The sequence below is a fragment of the Salmo trutta genome, chromosome 8 (assembly GCF_901001165.1).
Source record: "Salmo trutta chromosome 8, fSalTru1.1, whole genome shotgun sequence".
NCBI lineage: Eukaryota > Metazoa > Chordata > Actinopteri > Salmoniformes > Salmonidae > Salmo > Salmo trutta.
This window is the reverse complement of record NC_042964.1, coordinates 49,463,742-49,483,243: the sequence shown is the minus strand read 5'-3', so window position 1 is coordinate 49,483,243 and position 19,502 is coordinate 49,463,742. Positions and strand designations below refer to the sequence as shown.

The 19,502-nt window shown below is 40.7% G+C and overlaps 1 pseudogene; it reads right to left on the bottom strand.

The window, feature by feature from the left end:
- Positions 1 to 4,039: 4,039 nt before the first annotated feature.
- LOC115197996 (cytidine monophosphate-N-acetylneuraminic acid hydroxylase-like) lies at positions 4,040 to 17,859 on the bottom strand (annotated as a pseudogene).
- Between the last annotated feature and the right edge of the window lie 1,643 nt (positions 17,860 to 19,502).

Genomic DNA, 19,502 nt, shown 5'->3' with positions numbered 1-19,502 from the left:
AGACAAGCTACCTAAATGTGACTTATCGGATAGTACTGAAGCAGGACATGTTTTTGAGTTACGTTTTTAGCCCAAAGCCTTGTATTTAAGCAAAACAACAGCTGAATGTAGGCAATTTCTTCAGCCCGACTGGCTGTCATTTCAATGCTAGCGTTAGCTGCGCTAGCTCGCGATTAGCATGAAGACACTGAAAAGCTCACAAAGCACATTTTGCCAGTGAAAACCTTGTAAAACCTTTACTAACATCTACAACATATCAGCTTTCCAGCAGAGTAGACTAATGTTCACGATCACTTTGTTTTAGGAATATTTACACTCCATCGAAGCCTATTAGGGTAAAATAACAACTTCAGGAATATACCTATTGCTATATAGTACTGCTTCAAAGGAATAGGGTTCCCATTCCTTCTGCTTTATTTTCAAACAATTGTGTCTTGCAGAAGGGAACCATGAAGAGGAGCTTGGAGTGGGCAAGGGGGAGGTTGATAAAGCAGCAGAGAAGACCTGATTTATCAAGTATGACAGTTAATTCTGGTGATTCTCACCTGGTTGGCATTTACAACACGGCAAGGTATGCAACATTAAGCCCAATCAAATATCCAATGTTATTAAAACATATAACCCAATCTACGGTCAAGCAACGTTTAATGTCAGGTGTGTGTTATGAACTATAAACAATCCTTGGAGTCAATGAATCAATTGAGAGTGACTACAATTAGAAATGATTTTAAAACCACTGTGCCAGTAAAGATGACTAAAAAAGGAATCTGCTCTTATGGTTCTGTTTACATTTTTTCAGACACTTCAATCCGACACTCTTGTTAATGTTTGACGTCAGGCAGAACGTCTTCAGCCACCGTAGGATGGAGAGCCGCAGGTTGGCGTTTTTGACTGCAGTGTCTGTGTGGGTGTACCAGGAAAGAACGTTAGAAGTTAGGTCCACCAGGAAAGAACGTTAGAAGTTAGGTCCACCAGGAAAGAACGTTAGAAGTTAGGTCCACCAGGAAAGAACATTAGAAGTTAGGTCCACCAGGAAAGAACATTAGAAGTTAAGTCCCCATGATATCGAAGCTTCTTACCATCTCCACCGCAGCCCAGTCGATATCGATTTAAAAAACTGGAACAATAAATATCGTGTAGCAAAAATTCACTGAACCAACTCCAGTTTGCCTATTGTCCCAACAAATTTGTCAATTATACATTTTAGATACGTCCGAGTGCATTTTCTTTTATAGCTCTGCTTTCCACACCATCCTGACCCACAAACTGGTTAGCAGACTCAGGCCTCTGGGTGTAAAGCCTGTAATAACAAATTCCATTTTTTACATTCACAAGAATGTGTATCCCCAGAATGGACCCAACAACTAAACATGCTGACAACACTACCATAGTACACCATGAACAGGTAATCAAATGGCTACCCGGACTATTTGCATTGTGTGCCCCCCCAACCCCTCTTTTACGCTGCTGCTACTCTGTTTATCATATATGCATAGTCACTTTAACCATATCTACATGTACATACTACCTCAATTGGCCCGACCAACCAGTGCCCCTGCACATTGGCTAACCGGGCTATCTGCATTGTGTCCCGCCAACCCCTCTTTTACGCTACTGCTACTCTGTTCATCATATATGCATAGTCACTTTAACCATATCTACATGTACATACTACCTCAATCAGCCTGACTAACCGGTGCCTGTAAATCGCCTCGCTACTGTTATTTTTCACTCTTTTTTACTGTTGTTTTTATTTCTTTACTTACCTATTGTTCACCTAATACCTTTTTTGCACTGTTGGTTAGAGCCTGTAAGTAAGCATTTCACTGTAAGGTCTACACCTGTTGTATTAGGCGCACGTGACAAATACACTTTGATTTGATGAAGGAGCTGTGGGACCTAACATAATGGTGATAGGACAAGTCTCAGTGTAAGCAAAACAAAGATGGTGGTACTTAACCATTCTCCCATCTACTGTACATTGACATGGAGATGATCAGCAGCTTCAAGTTCCTGGGCACCCTGATATCCTTTCCTGCCCTCAGTCACTTCACTCAAAATGTCCCACCAGTGCTTCTCCACTACCCACATCAACTTGCTGCACCACGACTTATGTACAAACTACAGCGTCTGTTTTTATTGACATAACACATGTAAATAAAATGTCCATATTTACTGTAAGATTTATTTATGGTAACATTAGTCCCTTGACATACATGACTAAACTACTCTGCATAATGCTCATTTACCCACTAAGAAATCATACATTTATTAAAGCTGCGTTATGTATTACTGTGTCCAATTGATTCTGGTTGGTTGTAATGTTTTTGAAAACTTTCAACTTTATTTAGCTGATTATTTTAAACAGGAGTTGTTCAATTTGATGAAAACTTTGGTTAGTGTCAGTTGATCTCAAAAAGTATTTGTATAGTTAGACAGGCTTACATTTAAAAATATCAGAAACGATCATAACATCAATCCTTTTGGGACACATCACCAATTAACATTGGCTGCAGTATTCCGAACTTACTAGGTAGTCATGCAATAAACATCTTGGATAATTCCCCTTAAATGAATTCCCTTTAAATCAAATGTTATTTGTCACATGTGTAACCGGTGCTGTACTGCACCGCTGTAACTCTGCGTTGTGTGTGTGGTTGATTGAGACTATGGACGTGGACTTTGGAGATCAGGTAGTTTTAATTAAGCAGAATTCACTCTGCATCCTGCATCTGCATCCAAAAGAAAATAAAACATTTGTAGAGCACATATGTTCTGCGAATCGTCGCCTCTTTCTACAACAGATGCACAATACAAGGGACTGGGATCATTTCAGGAGCTAGCCATCGTTCACACATACAATAGCCTGCTAATACCTCCAGCAGGTATATCTCTCTGGTCACCCCCAAAGCCAATTCCTCCTTTGGCCGTCTCTCCTTCCAGTTCTCTGCTGCCAATGACTGGAACGAACTACAAAAATCTCTGAAACTGGAAACACTTATCTCCCTCACTAGCTTTTAGCACCAGCTCACAGACTACTGCACCTGTACATAGCCCATCTATAATTTAGCCCAAACAACTACCTCTTCCCTTACTGTATTTATTTATTTATTTAGCTCCTTTGCACCCCATTATTTCTATTTCTACTTTGCACTTTCTTCCACTACAAATCTACCATTCCAGTGTTTAACTTGCTATATTGTATTTACTTTGCCACCATGGCCTTTTTTGCCTTTACCTCCCTTATCTCCCCTCATTTGCTCACATTGTATATAGACTTTTTTTCCCACTGTATTATTGACTGTATGTTTGTTTTACTCCATGTGTAACTGTGTTGTTGTATGTGTCGAACTGCTTTGCTTTATCTTGGCCAGGTCGCAATTGTAAATGAGAACTTGTTCTCAACTTGCCTACCTGGTTAAATAAAGGTGAAATGAAATAATAAAGATGTGGAACGCTACTCACGCTGCGTCTTGGTCCTATTATTCCAACGAACGTGACATCTACATTATGGGGCAGAATATTTAAGTGCCTTTGAAGGGGGTATGGTAGTAGGTACCAGGCACACCGGTTTGAGTGTGTCAAGAACTGCAGCCCTGCTGGGTTTTTCATCCTCAACAGTTTCCCGTGTGTATAAAGAATGGTTCACCACCCAAAAGAAATCCATCCAACTTGACACAACTGTGGGAAGCATTGGAGTCAACATGGGCCAGCATAGCATCCCTGTGGAACGCTTTCGATACCTTGTAGAGTCCATGCCAATAGAGTCGCATTTAGGTTGTTCTGATGGCAAAGGAGGGTGCAACTCAATATTAGGAAAGTGTTCCTAATGTTTCGTCCACCCGGTGTATATACCACTTAGCAGACTTTTATGAAAAGTGACTTCCAGTGACTGCAGGAATTGAACCCAGGACTCTGGTGAAGCTAGCAGCATGTGCTCTTACAAAGGACATGAAGACTACCTTTATATTCAACAATGATACAGGTGTCCATTTCGGGGTGCACTTCATCCTTCAGAATCATGATTCTGAGGTGCACATCAATCTGACGGAGATAACAACAGGAGAAGGGCATTAAAGAAGAGCCTTTTGACAGAGGTTCCTGTATCGTATAAACTGTTCATACAAAGTGAGCTGTTTATGCTTACGTTTTGCCAAATGCCAAAGGGAACTACGTTGATATTTGTCAGCTGCACCTGACTTTTCTCCAGCATCCTGTAACATTATTCAAACGAGGACAGCATAAACCCACAAAGGTGACACCCTCATTTGTTTTATGGTTGTAAAACCATGTTAATGTGTGACATATTTATATAGATATAGATAACCCTTACCAGAACACTGGCCTTGATGTGTCGCCAACATAAATAGGAACATCTGGTCTCGTCGCAGAGAGGGATTTTAAGGTTGGGTAGCTGAAAATTGATTTTTCAGGAATTATCTTAAAACTTCCTGTCTTTCTGTATGCTCATCCTCATGAGAAAAATTCTGCTTACTTCCATAATTAGAGTCCCACTTTAAACTAAGTACAACTTATAATGGCTTAATATATCTTACATAAATGCTTCACATATCATCTATAAACCTATCTCATACTCTATAAATGGTGTATAAACATACATAGTTTATACACCATTTATACACCACCCTTTATATACCATTTATAGAATATGACACACGCTTATAGATGATCTGTGAAGCATTTGTGTAGTGCTTAAGAAACTTCATGCATTCTATATAACGCCTTTATACTTCGTTTAAAGTGGGACCAAAATTATAAATACATTGAAATCAGTGGTGGCTGGTGGGTGGAGATTGCGGAGGACGGGCTCATTGTAATGGTTGTGTTTGATGTGTTTGATACTTTCAATCAATTCCCTTCCAGTTTCACTGAGCCCATCCTCCTATATCAATCCATTTCATTCTACCATCTCTACATACCTGTACCATCTCTACATACCTGTACCATACAGGTACCATCTCTACATACCTGTACCATCCTGCATACAGGTACCATCTCTACATACCTGTACCATACAGGTACCATCTCTACATACCTGTACCATCCTCCATACAGGTACCATCTCTACATACCTGTACCATACTCCATACCTCTACCATCCTCCATACAGGTACCATCCTGCATACAGGTACCATCTCTACATACCTGTACCATACTCCATACAGGTACCATCTCTACATACCTGTACCATACTCCATACCTGTACCATCCTGCATACAGGTACCATCTCTACATACCTGTACCATACAGGTACCATCTCTACATACCGGTACCATGCTCCATACAGGTACCATCTCTACATACCTGTACCATCCTCCATACAGGTACCATCTCTACATACCGGTACCATACTCCATACAGGTACCATCTCTACATACCTGTACCATCCTCCATACAGGTACCATCTCTACATACCGGTACCATACTCCATACAGGTACCATCTCTACATACCTGTACCATCCTCCATACAGGCACCATCTCTACATACCTGTAACATACTCCATACAGGCACCATCTCTACATACCTGTACCATACTCCATACAGGTACCATCTCTACATACCTGTACCATACTCCATACAGGCACCATCTCTACATACCTGAGGGGGTTGGAGTGCATGTGGCTGATGTAGATGAGGTCGGCCATGCACAGCCTCTCCATGGAGTCAGCAGGGGCTCGTGGAGCAGCCACCAGCCCCTGGCGAAGGCCGGACCCGTCAGCCAGGGGTCGAATATCATCTTCTTCCCCCCTAGCTGGAGCTCCATGCATGCATGGGTGAGGTAGGTCACCTGGAGGAACATGAAGGTCGAGTTTGGGGTGGAGAATCTTGTCGCCCGACGTGCTATCATTTTAGATTTACGTGCGGCGCGGTTGACCATCAATCACACCGATTTAAATAGCCTGTCGGCCATATGGGAAAAACTCAGAGGTGTCGGAGTTGGGAATGTCGTTTCTGTGTCTCTGGAATTTAAATGAAGACATAGGGGAGATGGTCAAAAGTCATCTGTGACCAACTGTCGCTCAGAGTCCCAGCAATGTGTCCTGCACTGTTGTTGGGCATGGCTGTGATCGGAGGTCTATCCCGATACGTTATCTACAATCTTGGATGGCGGTTGGTGAAAGCTTTCAACCTTTGCCCATCTCCCTTATGTGTCCCAGGCTTAAGTTTGGAACTGCAGCCTTTCAGGTGAGAACACACCCTCAGATCTCACATTATAAAGCTTGGCACTGCAGCCTTTCAAGTGAGAACACACCCTCAGATCTCACATTATAAAGTTTGGCACTGCAGCCTTTCAGGTGAGAACACACCCTCAGATCTCACATTATAAAGTTTGGCACTGCAGCCTTTCAGGTGAGAACACACCCTCAGATCTCACATTATAAAGCTTGGCACTGCAGCCTTTCAGGTGAGAACACACCCTCAGATCTCACATTATAAAGCTTGGCACTGCAGCCTTTCAGGTGAGAACACACCCTCAGATCTCACATTATAAAGCTTGGCACTGCAGCCTTTCAGGTGAGAACACATCCTCAGATCTCACATTATAAAGCTTGGCACTGCAGCCTTTCAGGTGAGAACACATCCTCAGATCTCACATTATAAAGCTTGGCACTGCAGCCTTTCAGGTGAGAACACATCCTCAGATCTCACATTATAAAGCTTGGCACTGCAGCCTTTCAGGTGAGAACACACCCTCAGATCTCACATTATAAAGCTTGGCACTGCAGCCTTTCAGGTGAGAACACACCCTCAGATCTCATATTATAAAGCTTGGCACTGCAGCCTTTCAGGTGAGAACACATCCTCAGATCTCACATTATTAAAGTGGTGATGAGATCAAAGATGAGTCAAAGATTTTGTAGACACACAACTCTCGGTTATCATTTTAAGGCTAATATTTGATTCACTCCGGGTAATTACTAACTAGCCTTGAATCATAGCTAGTGTTTGTGTTCTTGTCACACATTTGTGACTAAACAACATGGGAATGTGTTCCAGATTAGTTTCAACCAGCCTGGTGAAGACATCTTTTTCATGACGAGACCAAGATCACAACCAGATCAAGACATATTTTTCTGACCATAACAAAACATCTTTATACAACCAGTATCCATCCTGACCATGACGTCATGTAAGATGTCATAATGTAATTGCAACCAGTTTTGCCCACTGGGAAAGGCCTCAGATCTGTCCAGCCGTGGGTGTGTGTGACGCGCTGTACTCACAGTCACCTCTCCCTCCTGCAGTTCCTGTGGATCCTGGGGATCTGCCGACCAGGGGTCCCAGACGATCACCTCCACGAGCTGAAGACCACCCTCGTCTGTCATCACGACGTCTGCATTAGCAAAATCAAGCCAAAGTCAAAACTCTTCCGATGAGTAATCAAATTAATTACTTCTATTTGACTATCTTAATGTACATATAGACATATTAAACATCTGACTTATTATTTACACTGTGTTCCTCATGTCATTTTTAGACGGCCAAAGGAATGGACAGCTGGAGCTGGGCACTATGATGGAAAATTGGAAGATTATTTTATAATACTTTTATTGCATCAAATGGTTGTTTTATGCAACAGAATAGGGGATTCTTCTAACTACTGTGTGTGTGTGTTCTACTGAGGATGGGCCTCTGGGAGATAATACTGACAGGAGATTTATGATGTCTTTTGGGTGATTAAACCTAAGGAGGCCGCATTTCAGAGCATGAGTTAATGTTTCTGTTCTAGATGATACCAGGGAGAGATGACCCCAGGGCCAGACCCTGGTCTGTACACAAAGATGAATGTTTTTACAGCAGATACTGTCTGCTATGAATTATAGGTATCTTTCATACAAATCTTAACCTTGTGACCCATTCTATTCATCTGTTGTTCGTCATGTAGGTTGAAAGGGGTGTATCTTGGCTATAAAAATACCTTTGTACTTTTGTCTCGGGGCTCTCAACGAATCATCTGAGCGTGAATCGTCGACCAGGCATCATTATCGTAGAGCACTCAATCGATTCACTTTATATGTGTGCGTTGTATTGACCTGCTCCCTTATTAATAGGTGATTAAAGATTTAGTATAAGTATAACTCTGACTTGTGCGATGAGTCTGTCTCTCCTCATTTGATAGTAAAGAAATGAGCCACCACATTTGGCAATGGGGATGTAAATCTTCACTTGGTGACTGCTCCTGATGACCTGGGTAAATCGTGCATGAGGGATCCCTCAAACTTGGGATCTCAGGGAGACCACACTTCGGGAACGAAGCAGATGGACCAACCTAAGATCTGAGAGGCAGCGAGCCGAGTGGATACCACATCTCCAACTTAGTTAAAAAATAAATAAAGAGGTGAGCGACACACACAAAGTGGTTAAGAAAAGTCTTTGTTACGTAGGCTCTGAGTGTGAATTCCTGTGTGAGGGGGGCACCTTGGAGGCGTAAACAGGGCCGAGTCAGTGGAGGATGATCTGAGAGTTAGTCGACTCAAAGACACCCATCAGTGGTCGGTTGTGGGCGACCTAGAGCCGTCCTGACACTGAATTGATCCCAGTGGGGATTGGTGCGGTCTGTAGGGGTGAGGGGCCAGGGTGACTGTGTGTTCTGTGTGAAACACGGTACTTGGTGAAGCCCTATTGGAAGAAGGACCTCATTCTGAAAGTGTCTGTGTGACTGTCTAAGTGACCCTCAGGTGGTGAATTCCAATTATTTTAAATGTGCTAGCCAGGTATGCCATGGGTTTGGTAATTTAGCGTTAAATATCTAGAATCTGTGTGAACTACTTTTTGCCATTTAACGTTAAAACATCCTTAATCTGTGTGAACTAGTTAAGACCATTTATGATATAGTATAAGATAGGAATGTGCACCTGTAATTGTTTTAAACCTGTACCCCATTTTAGAAGTATTGAAAGATGTAAATGTATGAGTTGCATTATCCTAGGAACTAACCATGACATAGAAATGAGAAAATATTCCTGCAGGTTGAAATATTGTCAAAAAACATAATTGATTCGGTATGTTTGGGAATAGCATTGTGTGACTGTGATATGAGAGTTGTGGAAATTAGTCTTAATCTGAATTTTAGATAGTAACATAAAGAGATATGCTTAATCATATGATTGACATTTGGATAATAAGCTTTGATATAACGTTATCTTGGGGTTCTGTTCCTTCACTGCCCATCATTTTAGGAAGCAGCGGAAGGTCTACAGTTCCTGAGAGGCTTGATTTTGCTGTGGTCTCTGGGAGGTTAGAGAACCGTTGAGGATCCCATGACGGGCCGGTCCTTGTCCGGGAAACAAAAGTGACTTTTTTTGGTTCTGCTGGGAGTATGTTTGGAGAGCTGCTTCGTAGTTATTGTAGCAATATTGATGTTACACAGGAAACGGAAACCAGTTGTTACTGACTTTATTAATGTGCTTGTTGACAACATGCCTAGTAAAGTTTGCTTAACTTTATATCTTTGTCTGTCGTGACTACAACACAAAGCATATTGAAACAGGGTGATAACGGTACTTAAAAGAACCTGGATCTCATCGATGTCAGTGAAGAATACATCCCAGGCGGCAGTTTGAAAAAGTGCCGTATTTACAGGCTAGTCATCACACCGAACGTCAACGTTAGCTGGCTATCGTGAGTGACTCTATGCTAAAAGCTAGCTGGCAATTGGATACAAAAAGATTTGTGAGTAGCTAACATTCCATTCTACAAAAAAATCACCATGGAAAATGCACTGAAACCTCTGTGAAAAATGTACTATGATGATTGTAATTTAGCACTGACCTGGAAAAGATGGAAAGAGGAATTCAATTTGTACATGGCTCTTACAATGAGAGAAAAACCTGAGGATTACAAAGTGAAGCTACTGTATTATCTCATTGAGGAAAAAGGCAGAGAGATTTGTGAGACCCTATGTGTGGTCAGTACCAAAGACAATCTCTCTGTTGAGAGAGCGTGAGGATGTTCTCTGCATCACACTAGGGCCAAAGTCAGAGAGCATCAACGTGGTGCAGGAGAAAACCACAGTGCCCAATGCAGCTCTCTTTACAATCATGCTGGCCAACAAAAAGTCAGTCAGATTTCAGCTAGATTGTGGTGCTAATGTTATTCCTGCAAACCTCATAAAAGCCAGTCACCTAGAGCCCTGCAGTCAGGTATTGGTGATGTATAACAAGAGTACTCTGACGCCACTGGGGAAGTGCACACTTAAAGTGATCAATCCACGCAATAAGAAAACCTACCGAGTTGAGTTCATCGTATTCAACAAGAATGTGCACAGGCCCATTCTAGACAGTAAGGCTATCCAGGCAATGGAGTTGATTAATGTGCAGCATCACAACATCCTGGCCATCGAGAAAACAACAGGATCCTGGACTAAAAGAGCAAATTAAACGGGAGTACTCTGATGTATTTCAGGGAGATGGATGCTTACCCGGCAAACTGAAGCTGGAAGTGGATGAGCGAGTGGAGCCCGTCCAGCTGCCAAAGAGAAGAGTGCCAGTAGCACTATATAAACCACTCAAAGAGGAGCTCAGTGGTCTATTTTATTTATTTATTTTTGAGAAAAGAAGGATGATAAAAGCAGTTGAAAAATGCACAGATTTGATTAGCAGCCTGATCTTAGTGAAGAAACCGTCTGGAAAACTAAGAGTGTGTATTGATCCGAAACCTCTCAACAAGGTGCTCAAGAGGAGCCATTACCCACTTCCTACTATTGAAGACGTGCTGTCAGATCTGAACAGAGCACGCGTGTTCTCTGTTTGTGATGTAAAAAACGGATTTTGGCATGTGGAACTGGAGGAGAAATCCAGCTATCTCACCACGTTCTCTACTCCCATGGGACGCTACAGGTGGCTGCGCATGCCAATGGGAATCAGTCCAGCCCCAGAGATCTTTCAGAGGAAGTTGAACCAGGCAATGGAAGGTCTTCCAGTAGTCAAAATCATTGCAGAGGACATCCTGATTGTGGGAGAAGGAGACAACGATGAAGCGGCGACTCTGGACCATGACAAAAACCTGAAAATGCTCCTGGACAGATGCAGGAAGCTCAATATCAAGCAGAATCCGAAAAAGCTGCAGCTCAGGCAGAAGGAAGTGCCCTACATTGGCCACCTGCTAACATCAGAGGGGTTAAAAGTGGACCCAGGAAAAGTGACAGCCATGAAACAGATGCCTAGGCCTACAGATGTGCAAATAGACCTAAAATGGCAAATAGACTAATTCAAAAAGCCATTCAATAACCTTTCAGATTGAGGAAATGGCAGCTCAACTTACCCAGCTCATCCTGTGTGAAGCTGTTGGGAGGGTTCTGCATAGTTGAGACGTTCAGCTTCCAGTAGTGTTTTGTACATCGGACCGTCCTGTATCAGAAAAACCTTTAAGTCCCATTGAATAGATATGTTATATCTAAGCCTCGGTATTAAAGAGGAAGTTCATGATTTTACCATGTTGATGTTAGATGGTTCCTCAGCCTGAAAGTAGTCTATGGGCCAGGATAAACTGTAATCCATGGTTTGGTATTCTCTAAACAGCCACTACAAACTCCAGCTATCTTTAGTTGTAGAGTCCTGAACTTCCCCTTTAAGTCTACTTACCTTCCATCTAAGTCCTCTATGTCTTTGATGAACAGGCCTCCTTGGTGTTTGCATTGGTTCTTGCAGGCCTTCAGCTCTCCATTTTCTTTGTATATGATGTAGCACTTGCCATCATCTGGGCTCTTCTTAAAGTTGATGCCATCTTTGAGTGAGAACACCGCCTCAGAGTCCAGGGACAGCACTGTCTTTGAAGACTGGGCTGTCATTTGAGTGGTTGAATTGAAGTGCTGATGAGAAAAGTAGAGGAGTATATGTGGATGGGACTCGTAAGAAGAATTTACAGGTGAACAAAACAGAAGTAATAGATAAAGGCAACAAAAAATCAATCCAGTTTATTACAAGTTGCAACAGGGAGATACTTCCAGCACAGAACCAGAGAAAATGTCTGACTGGCCTTATATCCTAATCAGCAGACAACTGTTCTGTAAACATCAGCCCCAGAGGCTTGTGGGAAGTCCAAACAACAAGTAAGTGACATTGCTACAGAATCACAGTGTTCAGACAATACAATAATAATCAGTGTGTCCTCGGTCCTTGTATCTCCAGTCTGGCATCAAACACTATCAACAGATATGAGTTTATTCCATAATATACAGCATCGAGGCTAGTGACCATCAACTCGAGTATCCCAAACAAAACACTGGAAATTGTGTATCACAAAAAGGGGAAATATATGAATATAAGGTAAAACTTTTCTTGATACCTAGTGTCATAACACATTATGACACGGTCATAACCATGTCATACTATGTCATAACAGCTGACATAACATGCTCATAACACTGTTACATATGTTTAGACCTGTTGTGACATATATTCCGATATTTTATGGGTGGTTATGACACAAGAGTTTCAAAACCCACAAAACCTACCACTCAAGGCAAAACATTCCATTACACCATAGCCTACATGTCCACAGTGTTTTTTTAAAAAATTGACCATATAAATTATCATTGTAATTGTGCACAAAATTATGTCAGACATGCACTTACCCCAATGCTCTGTTTCTGATGACTGGGATGAATGCAAGAGCAGAAGCAGGACAAGACATCCTCTTTTTGACAGATGACTGATATAAGGGCATGTACGTGACAGGCCTATCTGGCTTATGTGATTATGATGGTCATAAAGCTTCTTGACAGTGTCAAAGTGTATTTTCTTAGTCCAAGTAAAGTGACACAGGCTGGTCCTAATTTTATATGACAGTGTCATAAAGTGTATTTTCTACAAGTTGTTTAAAATATGATAGAGAGAGAGAGAGAAAGAGCAAGAGACTTGAACCTACATTTTAGACAATAGCACAGATTGAAAGAACGAAACATTATACCGTTATATTTACATGTTCATGGTTAGTTCAAATGACTAATATCTAGATTCAAACAAATGTCAGTTCAGTGACACTTTGGGAACTAAATATTACATGGAATTATCAGGATCAGGAGCAGACCTGGGTACAAATACATGCGTATTTATATTTGAAATACTTATTTTATGTGTGAATATGAGAATTATGTGGTCAAAATTCGCTACCTCTTTTAACATGTCCTACAAATAGCCTACTATCTGAAAAATATTTTCAAATATTGTTTCCAAACACATTCTTCCAAATACCCTAGGAACAAACAGAAAGTGGGTTCAAATGCATAGAGTATTTAAATATTTTTATATTTCAATATTTTCAAATGCAGAAAAATACTTTTTAAGTGTATTTCCAAATACATTCCAATATTCAACTACTTGTATTTTCAAGTAAGTACTTCGAAATGTCTTTGAAAGTTATTGAAATACCTCAAATTTGAACATGGGTCTGAATAGGAGACTATTTTTTGGTTGTAAGAGCAATCATCCTCAATTCATTGTTTTTTTATTTCACATATGACTGAAACTCATCCAAAGTTAACTTGTAAACTTGAAATTCAATTAACAGTTTCACAGAGTTCACAGAGCTTAATTTGTGTAAACTACCATGAGCAAAATATATAAATTGGCTAAATATTTTAATGCTATTAAGTGCTATCCTCTGGGAATACAATGTACATCTCGCTGTATATGTTCGTAGCGAAATAAATGAAATTCAATATTACAAAGAATTGATCTGTTAAACAACTATTGTCTGTCACCTTTAAACATTGTACATTTCTTAATAGTCACAACATAGCAAATATTAAGAGAGAAGCATAAATAATAAAGAGCATTACCTTGTGCAGACTGTCATGTTGACTTGACACTTTGGAATTTGAAGTTTAGACCAGATGAGTCTTCTTTGTGCTTTGCATTGAGCAGTGAACGAATTGTTGTTACTTAACAAGAAGAAACAAGTGTTTGCCTCAGGAAATCCACTCGAAAGAAAAGAGGTACAGAGAGAGAGATGAAGAAAGAGATAAAAAGGTGAGATGCCAAGTAGAAGGATAAGGTTGCAACAGATAATGTCACAGGGAGACTCTGCCGGATGGGCATTAAGAATATGGCAAATGCCCCCTTCAAAGCGAGGCAACGTATCGATCCCCGCCCGTATGAGAGGGTGTGCCTCTCTACAGCCAATGAACTAAACAAGTTATTCACTCGCTTTGAAGCGGGGGCGCCCCGCTCCCCCTTCCTGTGTGAAGGAGGATGTCATGGCAACCGAGAGCGCCCATGTCAGCAATGAGGAAGTAGGACCAGTGTTCAAAAGCACCGGAGACGAAAGAGCCCGGGGCCTGATAACATAAGTGGTCGTGTCTTGAAACACTGTTCCACTCAGCTGAGCGGTGTCTTCTGCAGTGTCTTCTGCTCTTCTTCTAGCGGTCCCTGGATACATTGGAAATTCCATCTCTATGGAAAAAATGTTATTATTATACCTGTCTCAAAACCTCTCATCCATCTGCATCAAATGACTACAGACCTGTCTCTCATACCTCTATCTTGATTAAAGCTCTTAGAAAGATCATCAAGAACATACATCATCACCAACACACCAGACACCTTCTTGACCCCCTCCCAATTTTGCACACCAGTCAGAGAGGAACAGATGATGCCAACCTCTAGCTCTTACATCTGGGTGAACATGCATTTGGAGGGCAGTAAAACCCATGTGTGTATCCATGGTCACAGATTCTACTTCAGCATTTAACACCTATAATCCATTGGTCCTCGCGGACGGACTGGAGGAGCTTCGGACTGAATGCTATGCTATCACATGGATCACCAACTTCCTAACTGATAGGTCTCAGCAGGTACGAGTTGGCAACACACTCTCTGAGGTGTGCACTACTTCAGTTGGAACCCCCCAGGGCAGTGTTCTTTCACCAGACTATACATACTGTATACAGACAGCTGCCGGAGCCAGTTCCCAGGCCGCCACTGATCAAATATGCTGACGACACTTTGTTCACTCTACTTGAAGGGGATAAGACAGAGCCCGGCCGGCTCTGAATGATTTTAATGTTTGGTTTGAGTCATCCCATCTAAAATTAAATACATCAAAAAACAAAGGACTTGGTGATTGACTTTCAAAGGAACACGACTATGCACACACCATCGCTGATCAATTGTGAGCCCATTGAAATAGTGGAGGAGTACAAATACCTTGGGCTAGTCACTGACAACAAGCTGTCCTGGGATCAGTGTACTGGCGCTATTTTGAAGAAAGGAACAGAGACTGTATTTCCTACGGAAACTGTACTTTTCTAATGTTGATCTAACCTTCATGGTTCTCTATTATAAATCATTCATTGAGAGCATTCTGTCCTACTACTTGACTGCTGGTTTGGGAATATCAAAGTTGCATAGAAAATAGGTTCTGAAAGATAGTCAGGACTTGCAGGAAAATCATGGGGCAGCAACAGCAGAACTGTCCATCTCTCTACCTGGGCAGAGCCCTCCAGAAGGCTAATAAATAGTGGTTGACTCTTCCCATACCTTCCACTTCCGAATACCAGCTCCTTCCCTCTGGATGCAGGTACGACTACCGAAGTTACAAAAAATAGGGCCAAGTACTCTTTTATTCCGAATGCAATTCTGCAACTTAACAAATGTTTGACTACATTGCACTTAGCACTGCACTATGAAACTGCACTTACCCTGCCTAATTGCTTGGAAATATCCTTTGATATTAAAAAAAACATGTTTTAAATGTGATATATTTTATGACTGCTGCAAAATAAATTGCCCCTCTGGGGGACTTAGGGTTTCTGAATCTGATGTATTACTATACAAAAATGACATCATTGTGTACAAATTATTTTGAAATCCAGAAAGTGAACAAACATGTTCTTCTTCTTTTTTTTAAATGAACAGCAACAAGAGGCATCTTTTAACATCAAGTACTTTCGGAGAAAAGACTTTGTTCAAGAATTAAAATAGCCTGGTATATAATAACTGTGACACAAAAGTAAAAGGAAATAGATTAAGACAAAAAGGTCAGTAGGGGTGGTTAGTTATGCACTAGTATAGCTGTTTGTGTGTGTGTGTGTGTGTGGTGTGTGTGTGTGTTGTGTGTGTGTGTGTGTGTGTGTGTGTGGTGTGTTGTGTGTGTGTGTGTGTGTGTGAATGCTCATGGAACAGGTGTTTGACCTAGTCGTGTGTGTGTTTGTGCTCACGGGATAGGTTTTGTGACTTGCCTCAAGCTATTTTATGTTTTTCCACATGACTGGTTGGTGTCATGAAGCAGTGCCTGACATGCAGGGAAGTATGAAGGTTTGAATTAAAAGTAGTAGTGGTAGTAATGGTTGTTCATTGGCTATGGGTTAGTTTAAAGTGAGTTGTTTTGGGGTGGTTTGTAGGTGTGGAGTTATTATAATGGGTATAATGGAGTAGTATTGTAGGCTTAGAGTGAGTACTATAACATTATAAAGCCATAGAATGTCCTTTTTAAGCTCTCAAAATGTTTTTAGTTTCAACAACCTGTAAGTTCTGTGGCAGCGCGATTTCAGTTAAGAATATTGAAGCCGGCATTCCATCTTTGAAATGAATGGGGATACAACAAGCGTTACAGTGTATAAAGTATGAATGGTAGCAAAAATCTGTGTTGAAGCTATCTAAGTTGAGTCAGTCTGCCAAATTTCAGCATTTGGTTGTAGTTTATGTAAGTTTAAATGTTTCAAGAGCAGTGGCGAATCCACATTTTGCCTTTGAGGTCTAAGGAGCTTTTATGCTCATTTAAAATGGTTATAGTTCCAAAAGTACAAATAGTATCCACAATCTTTTGACTCGCAATCTACGTTGAGTCAGTCTGTACATGTCAGCGTTGGTTTGGTGTTTGTTGCTTCAACGGTTCAACGAGCTGTTGGCGATCAAATATTTCCCATTGTAGACCCTATGGAGTGCTTATGCTAATTAGATTTGTTTTACTTTTAGTAATTTAGCAGACGGTCTTATTCAGAGAGACTTACAGTAGCGAGCTTCATACATTTTAATACTTTTTCGTACTGTTGAAGCCTGCATTCATCTTTGAATGAAGGGGATACAACAAGCGTTATAGTGTATAAAGTATGAATGGTAGCAAAAATCGGTGTGTGAAGCTATCTAAGTTCAGTCAGTCTGCACATTCAGCGTGGTTATAGTTGTAAGAGTATAAATGGTATCAAAAAGCTAAATGGTATCTAAAAAATTCATTCCAAAGTTAACTTGTAAACATGAAATTCATAACAGTTTCAGCAAACCCTTTCTTTCAGGACTTGACAAATAAAACATGTAGAGTTGAAGATGATTATTTGGTATGGTCAATGATTCCGGGTCCTCCTTAAATCCTAACCATAACCCCCAACCTTAACCTCGACCCTATTCCTTAACCGGAACTTCTATGGGGTAGGGAAATTGTAATGATCCCGGATAACACATAAATATTTGGTGTACAGCACACCGATACCGGCAGAAAGTGGTAAATATGATTCAAGGACAAATAAGTAAAGCACAAAATAATGTTTTTCAGTCAATTTTTTTTTATATTCATCTTTTGAACTGTCATTGTAATTCGATGTAATTCTTCTGCATTTTAATCTTTGTAGAGTTCAGAGCTTATTTTATGTAAACTACCATAAGCAAAATATAAATTAGCTAAATGTTTTAATGCTATTAAGTGTATATCCTCTGGGAATACAATGTACATCTCACTGTATATCTTTGTAGCGAAATAAATGAAATTCAATATAATGTATTTATCTGTTAAACAACTTTTGCCTGTCACCTTTAAACAATGTACATTTCTTAATAGTCACAACATAGCAAATATTAAGAGAGAAGCATAAATAATAAAGAGCATTACCTTGTGCAGACTGTCATGTGACTGGACACTTTAGAATTTGAAGTTTAGACCCAGTGAGTCTTTCTTTGTGCATTTGCATTGAGCAGTGAACGAATTGTTGATGGAGGGTGATGAGAGGGTGTGCCTCTCTAAACTATGGAAGGCCAAGAATTTCCAATCGTCTTGCCGGAACTCGTCTTAACACTTGTAATTATCATATTTCACTTGCTTTTTTCAAGTGTCAAATGTCATTTTTTGTACACAGATTTTTCACCTATCCAGTGTGTGTTTACAGGCAATTTGAACACTTGTTATGGGCAATTTTACATGCGTTCATTACACCTGTTCAATGTGCATTTACACGTGATTAGAACGCTTGTTATTGTATGAAACCGCGATTGGGTCTAAAGCACCATGGTCAACAACGCAATCTTTTTAATGCTAAGCGTGTAACAGTAAAGCAGGTGCAGGTGCTTAAGTTAACCGCCTAAACGCGCTCAAATAAGCACGTGCAAATGTGTTTGCCGGCGGTCCAACATGTGCTAAATAAACGGCTTTGCAATCGGTCCTGCACCACGTCCAATTAACGCCTACATCTGCTAATATACACTTACACACGCTAATTTAACACATTCTTTAAATGTTAATTTAACTAGCCAATTTCCCTAGCTCCTCCTTTCAACCAGATTTCGCTGTTTGAAGGAACGTCCTTTCCACTGCAAGCAGAGTAGGAACCCTCACAAGTTAACGGTTTTGTCTTTGAACATTGTGTTACTGAATCATCAAGTTAATCCGCGAGTTACAGTGGAAGGATATGTTTCTAATCACTGGCTATAAAAATTCAGCAACATTAATCAAGCACCAGGATCAGCAGTGCTTAGCATAAAACTAAATCAGATACTGGCTAGTTAATCTAGCTAACGTCGATAGCCTTGAACCCTGGCCATATTATATTCATATAGTTAGCCTGCCCGGCCATACTGCTAGCCGCAGTGAACAGCGCTGTCATGTTTTATTAAACAGCCATGCCTGAAAAAACATGTCAACTACAACAGCCACGGAACACACATTGGACAATGTTAGTACTATCAAGGTAAATTACATACTAGCAACGATTGTTGCTTGAATTCATGGCCAGGCATACATAGATTAGACAACAGATACTCCAAAAATCATCCTGCTCAAAATCCTGGTAGTTGGCGATTTTTGGACTATGGTCAGTCTCTATATGCTTTATCATTGACTAAAGGAAGACAAGCTACCTAAATGTGACTTATCGGATAGTACTGAAGCAGGACATGTTTTTTGAGTTACGTTTTAGCCCAAAGCCTTGTATTTAAGCAAAACAACAGCTGAATGTAGGCAATTTCTTCAGCCCGACTGGCTGTCATTTCAATGCTAGCGTTAGCTGCGCTAGCTCGCGATTAGCATGAAGACACTGAAAAGCTCACAAAGCACATTTTGCCAGTGAAAACCTTGTAAAACCTTTACTAACATCTACAACATATCAGCTTTCCAGCAGAGTAGACTAATGTTCACGATCACTTTGTTTTAGGAATATTTACACTCCATCGAAGCCTATTAGGGTAAAATAACAACTTCAGGAATATACCTATTGCTATATAGTATGCTTCAAGGGAATAGGGTTCCCATTCCTTCTGCTTTATTTTCAAA